At 33.6% G+C, this 14690-nt stretch overlaps 1 long non-coding RNA gene across 1 annotated transcript; it reads right to left on the reverse strand.

The window, feature by feature from the left end:
* Positions 1-10474: 10474 nt before the first annotated feature.
* On the reverse strand, positions 10475-12698 carry LOC148907011 (uncharacterized). Its single transcript, XR_016121073.1, has 2 exons — positions 12545-12698; positions 10475-10723 (listed from the first exon to the last, which is right to left on the reverse strand). It is a non-coding gene; the product is annotated as an uncharacterized LOC148907011 (long non-coding RNA).
* Between the last annotated feature and the right edge of the window lie 1992 nt (positions 12699-14690).

A 14690-nucleotide genomic window follows, 5' to 3' on the forward strand; every position in this document is an offset into this window, starting at 1 on the left:
GTCAGGTGCAAAAAGCTTGTTACTATTACTATGGTAACAATGAACTACCAATAGACCTTAGCAGTACACCTTTTGCTGTTCATTAACCGCAAAGGAATATTCATTGCAGCGAAGAAGCATTGTCATTAGAGCGAACAGGCATTCAATAAGGCGAACGGACTCTCAAGAGTGCGATGGAACTTTCATTAAGAAATTTAGCATTGAATTTGACAATCATGAATATGTTTGCGTGGATTCATTAACGTTTTCGAACTTTCATTAGTGTTATGGTGCAGACAATAAACCACAACACACATTCAATACAGTGTTTTGGACATTTATTTACGCAATACGATATAAGTGTATTGTGCTTTTACGATTGTAGATTTTCAAAGACAAAAAAGTGAACTTATCCTTTAATGTCTTCTGTATTTAAACATATTAGACGATATGTTTGCATGTGGTTGTACCATTGTATGCATTTCTGTGGATCTTCATAGGCCCTCACAAGACGCTATCTGCCTTCATTTGGAATTTGGTTTCTTTGTTGAGCCAATGCAATATCCCAAAAAGAGGGATTAAAAAACTCAGAACCGATTTGATATTTATACCTAACGGCGCTTTGCTTGTACGAAGTCATATTCACGGCTTGTAAAAAAATGGAAAGACAGTTAAAATCCTACAATTCCTAGTGGAAAATATACTTGTATTGCGTAAATAAATGTCCAAAACACTGTATTGAATGCGTGTTGTGGTTTATTGTCTGCACCAAAACGTTAATGAAAGTTTGAAAACGTTAATGAACCCACGCAAACATATTCATGATTGTCAAATTCAATGCTAAATTTCTTAATGAAAGTTCCATCGCACTCTTGAGAGTCCGTTCGCCTTATTGTGTGCCTCATTGACTCCGACGAAGGACTAACGTCCGAAACGTCAGTTCCTATTTTCACTACGGTGTAAAACTTATCAATCTACGATAACTGTTTTATTGTATGCCTGTTCGCTCTAATGACAATGCTTCTTCGCTTCAATGAATATTCCTTTGCCGTTAATGAACAGCAAAAGGTGCAATACTTTCAAGTACTATCGAGAAAATGTCAAGTCAGTATAAAGTGGAAGTGCTTACCTCAACTTCAAAGTAGAAGTGGAAGATTCTCGAGATTTTCTAGAAATAGTATTAACATCAATTGACCCCATCGACTCATACATTTAACAGATTACCATAAGAAAACCAATACTTATTTACACTAACACTACTCACCGCATGTTAGTGTTTGATTCTGGTATCTCCTCTTAAGACACCCTATTGTGATGCTTATGAATGATCTCTTGGACAAAGAAAGTTGTCACAGATCATTACTGACTAGATCCTTGTTGAAGGCTGTATTAGTTCAGTGACTTTATAAGAATACGTTAACGGAGTATTAGCTGTATGAGGATGTTACCGATACAAGGCTGTCATTTACATTGCCTTGTCAGGAGTTATAATCAAAAAGCAAACACAGTGAGACTTTAAGCTAAAACTCTAAGACGACTTTATGAAATAAAGCCACGCTAATCGAGGGGGATCACTGACAATAAACAAACTATGTTTCAAAGATTTAAAGCTTTCTTATTTTTGATTGTCTTTTCTAACAAAAGATCTTTGAAGTGCTGATCTTACATCTTAGTAGCATTGTGGAAAAAAATTGCTTTAAAATAAGGTTCACCCTTTCCATTATAACTAGATGCAAATGCCGGTCTCTTTTGCCGTCGGTTCCAAAATCCCTCGTTAGGACCGACACCAAGAACGGCTGCAAAGATAAGGAGACTAGGTATTTTACGGAGGGAAGGAAACCGGAAAAACCTTATAAGAACTCTCAGAAGGTGGTCAAAAAGTTGGATTCCAATATTATTCCCAAAAATATTGGCAAAATCATCCTAGAGAGAAAAGTTGTAGAAATTGTTTTTGGAGAAAATGTCTATAGATTTAATCAGTGATAGATTATGGCAATTCTACTTTCTTGTAAAATCCTGAATTTAGAATCTAAAAATCACAATAAATTCAGCTTTTACAATTTTTTTTTTTCTTTCTTACAACGTCAATAATCCTACCCTTTTCATAGATTTTAAGAATAAATTCAAATGATTAGAAAAGGTGCCTTTTTATTCAATAAAAAGGTAGGAACTTTAGTGTTTTATCTATTTAATGGATGTGATGAAATTTCCTATGTTTTCTCAAGTTTCGCCCTTTAAAGGAAATTCGAATAGTAGATAAATAGAGGATATTACATGGGCGCGCGGAGATACGAAATTTATCTTCGAGTGTTGAAAAGATCTCTCACAAGTGAGCGCAGCGAACGAGTGAGAGATTTTCAACACGAGAAGATAAATTTCGTATCTCCAAGCGTCCATGTAATATTCTGTTTATTATATAATTATCAATGAAGTATGTTTTGGCTTTTTCAGGCAATTCTTTCCGTGTATTCTTGAATAGCCATCGCAATGGTGTTATTTTCACACGTGAAAATAACATGTTATTTTCACGTGTGAAGATATCAATTTTTCGAAATAGAGAAAAATAGATATTTCATTGGTAATTATATAATAAAAAGATATCTTTTTTGCGGGTTTGCGAGTTGAAAAACGCGAATACTAAAAGGTACCTTTTTCTAACGCACCGGTCACTAACTACATAACTATTGCTTCCAATAATTGAAAACGCAATGCCAAATGACGCTATCACATATTTATTTCTAACCAATATTACTATTGGCTATATTACTACTGTTAATAATATGACAAATTAACTGTATTCAAACTTAAGGTGGCTGCCTACTTTTGAACGTTCGAATTGAGCCCACGATGAGCGTGCGCTCAAAAACCGCTGAAAAATCTACAAGATTTTATTGTAGAACCATACGCGTTTTGAGCTTCAACAAGGCAAACCCCTCAAATTTTGCACGGGACTCTATATTTTTTAATAGCGCATTTGAAAAAACTCCTAAAAATCTAGGTTATATCAACATTTTAGAAAAAGTTTAAATCAGTAACACATGAAAAGATAGATCTTTGTAGGGATTTTTGTTCGACTTTATGAGATTTTTTAAGAGCACCGAAACTACAAAATATGACAAATCGATGTATTTTTTTGTATTTTTGTCGAAAATATCCATGTATTATTGTAGAATGATTGACTAGCCTTCATTCGTGCAATCATATAGTCTGCAAATAACTATTATCTTATAAATCTTAATTTTTTTTCTAATCACTTCCGGTGGCGCAATTTTTACTCCAAAAGCTCGTGCGTAGGCTCCCATTAAATGCTGATTATCTCGAAAACGAGCTCGGGACACCCTATTTTTCTTTCCAGATTTGGAATCAGCATTAAATTTCAATTCGGAAAATCGAAGTTTTAAAAAAAGTTTAAATCAATTTCCAAAAGTAGGCAGTCACCTTAATAACACTGTAATAAGGCCATTCGTTTGGTGTTGCACAGGAAACTACGAGTATAAGCTGAAATTAAACATGGAGTTATAGAAGCCAACCTTGAAACAATTAAAATATATCTGTATGCAAACTACTCATACCAACGAATAAGCTAATCCTATAAGTAATCCTTTCCAGAGGTCATTAGAGGCTTTTCAGCAAGAAGCATAGCTGTACTTATGAAATCGAAGGGAAAATACTGAAACATGTGATGGCGTCATTTTCGCATTGGTTTTTCAATTAAAATTAATTAATAAGGTTGCAGTGACTAGTTTTGATAGAAAAAGGTACCTTTTGGTACTTGCATTTTTCAGCTCGCAAAACGGCAAAAAAGGTACCTTTTTATCTGCTTTTCGAATTTTCTTCAAAGGGTGAAACTTGCAAAAAGGTGGGAAATTTCATCACATCCGCTCATAGATAAAACACTGAATTTTCTACCTTTTTATCAAGGTACCTTTTCTAATCATTTGAATTTATTCTTACAATCTATGAAAGGGGTAGGATTATTAACTTCGTAAGAAAGAAAATAGATTGTAAAAGCTGAATTTATTGTGATTTTTAGATTTCTAAATTCAGGATTTTACGAAAAAGTAGAATTGCCATGGTCGACTCCTGCACGGTCTGGCTGATATCATTTATACAAATTACACATGGACAGACTTACCCTGAGCAAATGAAAGCGAAAACTGCTGGGGAAAAAAGCCTGGAGTGAAAACTTGCTTGGATAACTCGCAAGAGAAACAAACATCACAATTTTTTTTCAAAATTAAAATCTGAAATTATCTATTGTTGCGTTTGGCATTAAGATGCGCGCGCTGTCTCGCCGACGAAGCTTACCACAGCCTACCCAATTCACCAAATCCGCATTCTCTTGCGAGTATTTTCAAACCGGCTAAACGTTATGGAGTTTGCCAACCAAAGGTTCGGACGGTAGCAAATGCATTGCATTTGCTTTATGATCATTCTACTGAACAGAAAATCGAGTGTTAATTGATTTTCAATTTAGTAAATACGCTTTTTGTCGCGCAAATCTTTTAAGGGTAGATGTATCAGTGACTTATAAAGGTGACTGCCTACTTTTGAACGTTCGATTTGAGCCCACGATGTGCGCGCGCTCAAAAACCGTTAAAAAACCTACAAGATGTTATTGAAGAACCATACGCGTTTTGAGCCTCAACAGGGCAAAACCCTCAAATTTTGCACGGGACTCTATTTTTTAATAGCTCATTCGAAAAAACTCCTAAAAATCTAGGTTATGCCAACATTTTAGAAAAAGTTTTTATTTAGTAACACATGAAAAAATTGTAGGATTCTTGTTCGACTTTTTAAGAGCACCGAAACTACAAAATATGACGAATCAATGTATCTTTTTGTCTTTTTGTCGAAAATATCCATGTATTATTGTAAAATGATTGACTAGCCGTCATTCGTGCAATCATACAGTCTGCAAATAACTATTATCTTATGAATCTTAATTTTTTCCTAATCACTTTCGGTGGCGCAAGTTTTGCTCCAAAAGCTCGCGCGTAGGCTTCCATTAAATGCTGATTACCTCGAAAACGAGCTCGGGACATCCAATTTTTCTTTCCAGATTTGCATTCAGCATTAATTTAAATTTCAATTCGGAAAATCGAAGTTTTAAAAAAAGTTTAAATTGTTTTCCAAAATTAGGCAGTCACCTTAAGGAATTGTATCAGTGACTTATTTCTCAATTGACACGGTTTTCTTTGTTATTCACAAGGCTTTATTTTTGTTATAACCCTCATTATCAATGCGAGGTCAATATATAGTTAGTTATTAATCCGGTTAATAACTATATATAGACTTAGCATTTATAATGCAGCAACATTTGATAGAAAACTGATTGATAAATAAAATACTTAATTACCTCGAACGTCGGCAATAGCTTTGTCAAATTCTCCAAACATAGACGTCTTACTCAAAATCCTGGTATGGTTATTGAAACATCTTCTAGTAAAACCACTACTTTTAAAGCATCTTACTTTAATAGGATAGCTTGCCATTGGAACACCGTCTGTAAAGAGGCGCCAACTAGTGTTTTTCTTAGTCGCTCTCAATTTAGATTGTTTCTAAAGCATAGGTACTTTTCTTTGCTTGAGGACACATTTGATGTTGATCTGACATGTACTTGGTAATTAGTTCGTAAGTGTCCTTGTCATCGTACTCGATAATAACTGAAAAACAGCCACTTTTGTTTGTTTGAACTCAATTGATTATTTTTTGGCCGTTCTCGGTTCACTAGTTATCCATTTTTACTACTATAACTGTATTAATTTTCCAAGACAATTCTCTATTGATTTTTGATCGTTAGTCAAAAGGAAATGCCTAGCATGGGACCTAGAGTCCCTTTCGCACTTTCCGCTTTGGGTAGCATCTTGGTTCTGTAATTTTCCTTCCTGATTGATACCCAATAAAAGTTGTAAATTATACATCCCGAGGGCCGTAGGCCCGAGGGATGTATATGGCTTATTGTCTCCGTTCTCGGTAATTAGGGATAGGTTAATGATTAATGATGATAAAACTGAGTTGTTATTAATAGGAACTAGACAAAATTAGGTAAGATCAATGATGCATGCAATATCTCAGTAGGTGATTATGACATTTCTCCTAGTTTATGTGTTAGAAATCTTGGCGCATGGTTTGATATAAGTAATATTTCAAAGCCGAGAATGAGGACTTAGCCTGCGTAGCGGCCCTCCCCTCCTCCCCTCCCCCCCCCCCTTCCCCAGTCCCCCTCCCCTTCCCTTTTCCCCTCCTCAGTCCCCCCTCTTTCTCCCTTCTCCTCTCGCCCAAAATTCCCTACCAGAGGGCCGCTACGCAGGCTAATGAGGACTGGACGGGATTTCAAGTCTAAGCAATTAGGGACTGTGCAATAATTATCGGAAGGGGGGTTCTAAAATTAATGGGGGGGGGGGGGGGGGGGGGGGGGGGGGGGGGGGGGGGGAGGGGAGGTTGTCGATGCCATATATTTGAGGCCCTGTATTCATTTGCTGAAGGATTTCCTCCTAAGGACTTAAATATAACACATATCTTTTTCTTCCTAAAGTATTATCTGTTGCCAAGGATTTGCGTTTATCAGCTTTTTTCTTATATTCTTTTTTCTTCCGTGAAACTGATGACTTCTGTTTCGATCCAATCATATAGGTAGCATAGTACTTTTCCATTGCTTTATCCATGTTATCCAACAAATCTCTAATGTTTCTTTCAATATCAGTAGTAATAAAGTGCAGTGTTACTGAGTTGAATTTATGATGACAGCTCAGTCCAGTTTGGAGTTTCCCACTTCTTTTAGAAAACGAGCTATCATCATGATCAGTTATCTTTGTTTTTATTTGTTCATACTTTTGTATTGGGGAGGGGGGTTGATAGTTATTTCATTTCAAAAGGGGGAGGGGTGAGAAGTTATTTTACGTTTAGCACAGGGGGGGGGGGGGGGGGGGTTTAGCTTCAATTTAAGCCCAATTTAGAGAATTTTAGAACCCCCTCCCGATAATTATTGCACAGTCCCTTAGCTCCAGTACGAGGCGAAGCCGAGGCCACTGGAACTAATTGCGCGGACTTGAAATCCCGTCCAGTCCGATATTGGAGGCTTTGAAATGACTTCTCATGTTCATTATTATTCGACTTGGAGTAACTGGAACATAATTAATCCAGTCCTAGGACTGAATTAATTTTGTTCCAGTTACTACAGACTGAATTCAGTCCTTTCACATGACTTTACCAGGGTTCAAGTAACATTATGTGACCCAAAAATAGCCCATTTATTGGCTGGTTTCCTCATGAATTATTAATGAGTATGAGAATAAGTAAAACCTGTAATGCTGCGTTTTACCACCTATCCAAGAGATTCGGAGTTATTAACGCTTATTCATGCTTTTATTACTAGTCGGTTAGACTACTGTAATGGCCTTTTGTATGGCTTGCCTAATAAGTCGCAAATAGTTAAATTGTAAGACGTGCAGAATGCTGCGGCTAGACTTGTAGTGGGTTCACACTAACGATGTTCAGTAGGTCTTGAGTATACTTTGGTTGTACTTTGGGTGTGAACGGTGTCATGGTCTGCTCAAGTAAGCACCAAGTAAGTAGCACCAACCTGTCATCGGGTGGCTCTTGTGTTGCAAAGTAGATATTTTGATTGACAGGCACAATATAAGTAATATACTTAGGAAGCTGGGGTGAACTCGTGTGTTTCTCTTAAGTAAAAACGGTTCCTCTAAGAACATACTTTGGTTCCATAATACTTTAGACCTACTTTGGAGCCAGTGTGAACCCACCTATTATTGAACTTAAGAAAGTACTCGCATATTACTCCTGCGCATATCGTATTCATTTTAAAATTTTAATTTTAACATTTAAAGTTATCCATGGATTGGCGCCAAAGTATATTATAGAATTAATTAATATGAAACCTAGAACGACATATAATCTTAGATCAAATGGAAGTTGTTTATTGTTAGACTCTCCTAAAGGGAAAATACTTGTTGCTCTAGGTGCAATAGATAATTTTCTGCTGCTGCTGCTCCATGTTTATGGAATAGTTTGCCGTCTGAACTGCGCGATATTCAGTCATTAGCTGCTTTTAAGTATAAGCTGAAAACTTATTTATTTCGTATAGCGTTTACAGTAAAGCGCAGTTAGATTAGATAGTCATTTTTGTTTTGAATTAGTATTAAAGTTTCTATTTCTTATTATTATAGATATATATTTTATTAAATTATTTGTAATTCATAGTTTATTATCATAGTTTATATATTAGAGGGCCACAGGTTTGTTAGCATATTGCTATTTAGTGCTACCCTCAGTAAATAAATTAGTAATTAGTTTCATAATTATTTTCATAGATATATATTTCATTAATTTATTTGTAATTAGTGTCATAATTATTTTCATAGACATATATTTTATTAATTTATTTGTAATTAGTTTCATAATTATTTTCATAGATATATATTTTATTAATTTATTTGTAATTATTTTCATAATTATTTTCATAGACATATATTTTATTAATTTATTTGTAATTAGTTTCATAATTATTTTCATAGATATATATTTTATTAATTTATTTGTAATTAGTTTCATAATTATTTTCATAGATATATATTTCATTAATCTATTTGTAATTAGTATCATAATTATTTTCATAGATATATATTTTATCAATTTATTTGTAATTAGTTTCATAATTATTTTCATAGATATATATTTTATTAATTTATTTGTAATTAGTTTCATAATTATTTTCATAGATATATATTTTATCAATTTATTTGTAATTAGTTTCATAATTATTTTCATAGATATATATTTTATTAATTTATTTGTAATTAGTTTCATAATTATTTTCATAGATATATATTTCATTAATTTATTTGTAATTAGTTTCATAATTATTTTCGTAGATATATATTTTATTAATTTATTTGTAATTAGTTTCATAATTATTTTCATAGATATATATTTTATCAATTTATTTGTAATTAGTTTCATAATTATTTTCATAGATATATATTTTATTAATTTATTTGTAATTAGTTTCATAATTATTTTCATAGATATATATTTTATCAATTTATTTGTAATTAGTGTCATAATTATTTTCGTAGACATATATTTTATTAATTTATTTGTAATTAGTTTCATAATTATTTTCATAGATATATATTTTATTAATTTATTTGTAATTAGTTTCATAATTATTTTCATAGATATATATTTTATCAATTTATTTGTAATTAGTTTCATAATTATTTTCATAGATATTAATTTATTTGTAATTAGTGTCATAATTATTTTCGTAGACATATATTTTATTAATTTATTTGTAATTAGTTTCATAATTATTTTCATAGACATATATTTTATTAATTTATTTGTAATTAGTTTCATAATTATTTTCATAGATATATATTTTATTAATTTATTTGTAATTAGTTTCATAATTATTTTCATAGATATATATTTTATCAGTTTATTTGTAATTAGTGTCATAATTATTTTCATAGACATATATTTTATTAATTTATTTGTAATTAGTTTCATAATTATTTTCGTAGATATATATTTTATCAATTTATTTGTAATTAGTATCATAATTATTTTCATAGATATATATTTTATTAATTTATTTGTAATTAGTTTCATAATTATTTTCATAGATATATATTTTATCAGTTTATTTGTAATTAGTTTCATAATTATTTTCATAGATATATATTTTATTAATTTATTTGTAATTAGTTTCATAATTATTTTCATAGATATATATTTTATTAATTTATTTGTAATTAGTTTCATAATTATTTTCATAGATATATATTTTATTAATTTATTTGTAATTAGTTTCATAATTATTTTCATAGATATATATTTTATTAATTTATTTGTAATTAGTTTCATAAATTTTGAAATTCTTTGTAGGATTTAATTGAAACGGCGCTGTTGATCAGCAAATGTAAATAGCGCTTTAGAATTTATGAGATGATGATGATGATGATTATTATTATTATTATTATTAACAAAGAATGGAAGAGTCCAGTTAATGCAGCATTAATAGTCTTCATTTTTTTCCTATAGTGTTACAGATATAATACCCCCTTTTTTTCTTTTTCTTTTCTTTTCTTTTTGTCATTTGTCACAGTTGTGTTCGATTCAAGTAGCCAATTGTAAATTACCTATACGTAGCGAGATTTACGATTGCATTTCGAGGAAAAACTCAATAAAGTTTTCATTATTAAGGGTTTTAGGAATGTATAAGTCTGGTTTAATACTTTTTAGGGTTTTGGAAATCACTCATTGTATATAAATAGACTTTTTCTAATTCTTTGTTGAAACAGTTTGTAGATATCAATATCGAAACAATCATTGGGATAGGTTGAGCACATCATTTGATTTAGACTAGTCTGAATAGTCTACGTGTCAATAGCGCATTAGACCGGAAATCGATATAGACGTGTAGACTATGACGACGTGAGGTCTAGTTGTTTTAGTATAAGCCTACTGATTGGTCCAAAAAGGAAAATTTAATCTTTATTTTACTTGTTCGCAAAATTTATAACAATTATTCATCAAAATAACAATTTAAAGAATATTAAATAGTCTAATAGAGAATAGAAAAGAACAAAAAGCTCATTTTATGAGCTCCCACAAAAAGTCTGGCTACTTTTCCTGCTGCTTTCCCGTGAGCCTGTCTTGAGTATAGATTTTACTTAGCAATAGACCAATCCCCGCTATGCTTGCATGTTCAAGAAAGCTAGGAAAGAAAGAGGGAAATTAGGAAAGGAGGAAAGAGGAAAAATAGAAAAGAAGGAGAGTAGGAAGGAAGGGAAGAAGGAAAGATTACTGCATCTGAAAGACCATGTAATGTTTCATCTCGATCTTTATTAAAATAAACATGTGCATGATATATCCCTTGAGGCATGCAATATACCACCTTGTGTCCATGAACGATCCGCTTTTTAAGATAAACAATGCAATCAAGAAACAATAAAACAGATTTTCTTCTCTTCGATGGCAGTTCTTAATGGCAATCATGACACCTTGTCTTTGTCGTAAACAAAGAAAAAATAAACTTTACATGAAACTGGAGCAAAGCAAAGGTGAACATGGTTACTTTATTGATTGTTTATCGTAACTTTTACTATAGTTAATATATTCTTATTGGTTATGGAATGGTTTTGAGTGAAGGTTGAATTTGGTGTAGTGGGTGTGTTTAGTTTTTATGATCATAGTGACGTTATCAACACTAAATAACAATTTACTTTTAGCAAAGGTATTAGAGTAAGGCGTGACTAAACGTTGAATGATCTCGGAACATTTGGCGCGCTGTGGGTGGGTGGGCGTGACCACAGCCACTTGCCGTAACCCATCTAAAATCCACTTTCGTTTGTGCAATGAGCACAGTTTTTTTTACAATAGTAGCAAAGAAAACTCCATCTCTTACCCAAGAGATTCGAAATTCGCTTTCCATATTTCTTTAAGGAACACTGATTTTTTTCCTTTCCTTCTTACATACTTTAGAGTCAACGCTTGAATCACGTAATGCGTGAAATATGCTTTACTTTAATGCAATTCTGATTCAATCAAACGCAGCTCTTTAAGCTACCCCCTGTAGCGAGCGAACCAAAACCCTCTAAAACCCATGTGAAGCTATACAAATCTGGTTGATTGTTGTCGAGATTGTAGTCTGTTTTAACAACAGACTTGAATGCAGAGTTTCAGCTTTAACTTTGAGGCAACATGCGCTGTAAACATCAATTGCTGCAGCACCTTAAAGCATTCCGGGCTTGCGTGCCTTGAGAGTCAATCGGGGTCGTCTTCGGTGATTGAGATAGGTAATAAGAAACCTATCACTTGGTGTTCAGAGAAACGTCGGAGAAAATACAACTAGCACAAAATATGTACAAACGCGGTTCATTCAAAACAATCGAATCTGGCTTTCAATTAGAACTTGTTTAGTACAAGAAATATATTATATTTTTCTATTAAGATTTTTTAATGCTCAAAAAAGGCCAAAGTTTTATTTTAACTTTAATTTACCAAGGCCACTCAAGGCCAAGAAACAACAATAGTTACAAACTACAGACAGTACTGCATTGATTCCTATCTGATGGAGATCTTAATTGACTATTAGTATAAGAAATTACTAAATGACAAGAGTATTACTTTTCGACAAAGATCTTAAATATGAGTATACACGTGCAGTCAGTCTGTACCTTAGTGTATAACCCTGTAGAATGATACCCGTTCGTTCTGATCACGAACAATCACGGACATGTATCTTTAGTTATGTCCCGGATGCACTTGGAGTAGCTTGCCTTGCTAACCCGTGAAATAGTAATAAGATTTCAAACATTAAATAGCCTCGTAAATCAGAAGGAAGGAAGGAAGGAAGGAAGGAAGGAAGGAAGGAGGGAAGGAAGGAATAATTAATTTCATAATTTTATACTAATTAATGAGTAATAATTAATTTCAAATATACTGTAGAAAAAAATTCCAACCACTTCTCCTATAACTTTCCTGGCGTCTGATAGTTTTGAACAGCACCGCAGCACAATCGGTGATCTCAACATACCTTCAATTTGCATTTTTCCCAAGTTTAGCTAAAATCGAAAACAGTATAGCTTGTCGACACTTGTTTGAAGATTGGATCAAATCAATTCAACTCAAAAGTCCAATGTTGACTGATTGTGAACTCGAATTAGCACTGCTTGTGGCTTGTCAGCACTCGACCCCTACAGCTTCTGTCGACGTTCCTCTTCGTGAATATTCATAGACAAAAGACCTCTTGTTCAGTAAATAGTTCGTTTCGTCTTAGTATCATTAAAAAAATGCCCCGAGGTATGAAAAACTGATGGCAATTATTGAGTCCACGTGGTTGGTTGTGAGGTGCACTGATTGAATTCCACCGCAAAAACCAATTAAATGTATTGAAGCTTTTACGCATGTTTAAGATTACAGTCCTGGATTAGTTAAATTTAAGATCGATATCATTGCTACTATTGCTCTTCGATTAGAGGTTGGACCTTTCGCAGGTCGCGTGCGGAGAATGATTCTTGCTATTGTTACGCATCATGTCTTCGTCAAAGGATTATAAGAGCAGTTTGATCAACAAGAATGAAAAACTTCTAAGCATTGAAAGCAATCTAGCCACTTGAAATCAAATAACAATAGAGTCAATTACCGGAAACTTTAACATGTAAATCGTGTTTTTTTCTTTTGGTGTAGTTTATTCAGAGCTCTTGAAACTCGACAAGCTACACAGAATCCCGCCAGTAAAACCACAAAAAAGCGCATCTCATGAAGTTTTACCTTTAATAAGTCACATAAACAATAAAATTTGTTTATTTGTATAGATCAAGATAATCGAATTTTACAAGTTTTGTGAAGTGGGTTTCTAACACTGCCATGTGCTAATGGTCGGTATCGAGAACCAAAACATTCCTAAACAGGTCCTGCTTACTTTGAGTAAATATAATCACTTGACACGATGAATAAATCTCTAGGGAACATCAGAACTTGTATCCCGTAGAGATACTTGCTGAGATTTTCAGTTGTGAAGAATAAAGTTTGATGGGTCTCCGGCCGTGGACTAGTAAAAACATTCCTAAACAGGTCCTGGTAACTTTGAGTAAATATATTCACTTGACACGATGATTTAATCTCTAGGGAACATCAGAACTTGTATCCCGTAGAGATACTTGCTGAGTTTTTCAGTTGTGAAGAATAAAGTTTGATGGGTCTCCGGCCGTGGACTAGTAAAAACATTCCTAAACAGGTCCTGGTAACTTTGAGTAAATATATTCACTTGACACGATGATTTAATCTCTAGGGTACATCAGAACTTGTATCCCGTAGAGATACTTGCTGAGATGTTCGGTTGTGAAGAATCAAGTTTGATGGGTCTCAAAGCCGTGGACTTGTACAGGAACAAAGCATACTCAGTATGAACTCGTAAACAACGGACTATGATCCACTGTATAGCTCGTACATCATAAATAAACAAAAACCTTTACGATTATTCTATGAAGTACTCAAAGCTATCGCAGTAAACACATTCCGACACAGGACAATCTTTCACGCTGTCTATGCGACCACTGGATGTTGTTTTCTGCGTCGGCACCTCTTTCACCTCTTCTTGTCCAGATATCTCAGATATATTATCAAGCACACGAACTCGTCCATCATTGTTCTGCACGTCTTGCCATAAGTCAGATATATAGCCGATAGCTAGCCGTAGTGTTTGGATCTTGGATAACTTCTGATTTTTGGGTACCACAGTGGAAGGAAGATGACCCCTTAGATGCAGAAGAGCATCACTTATGCTCCTCATTCGACATCTTTCTCTCGCGTTTGCCGTTTGTCTTTCTTTACTCAACCCAGTTAGTCTTGGTTTTCTTCGTCGTTTACGTTTCCTTTTTTGTTTAGATTCACTTGTTCGTTCCTTAACTTTTTCTTCATCATTTGTGTGGAATTCTTGATCCCTTTTCACCATGGTGGGATCAGTCAAGGGCGGACCGAGTTAACGACGTACGGAAATGAAGCTGCTCTAGATGAGAGTCGAAGGTGTTTCAGTAATTACTGTTCACTCCAATTCTCGCGTGCTCTTCAAAACATTAGGTAGTACCCGAGGAGAGAATGGCGGAGACACTGAACTGAGCGAACAAAGACCGTACACCAGTCCATCAACAACAGATCTTACTATCCAACATTAACTGGCG

Source organism: Actinia tenebrosa, unplaced genomic scaffold, assembly GCF_029948245.1.
Source record: "Actinia tenebrosa isolate PJP-AT-01 unplaced genomic scaffold, QUT_ActTen_1.0 PGA_scaffold4__44_contigs__length_22323623, whole genome shotgun sequence".
In the NCBI taxonomy this organism is placed as follows: Eukaryota; Metazoa; Cnidaria; class Anthozoa; order Actiniaria; family Actiniidae; genus Actinia; species Actinia tenebrosa.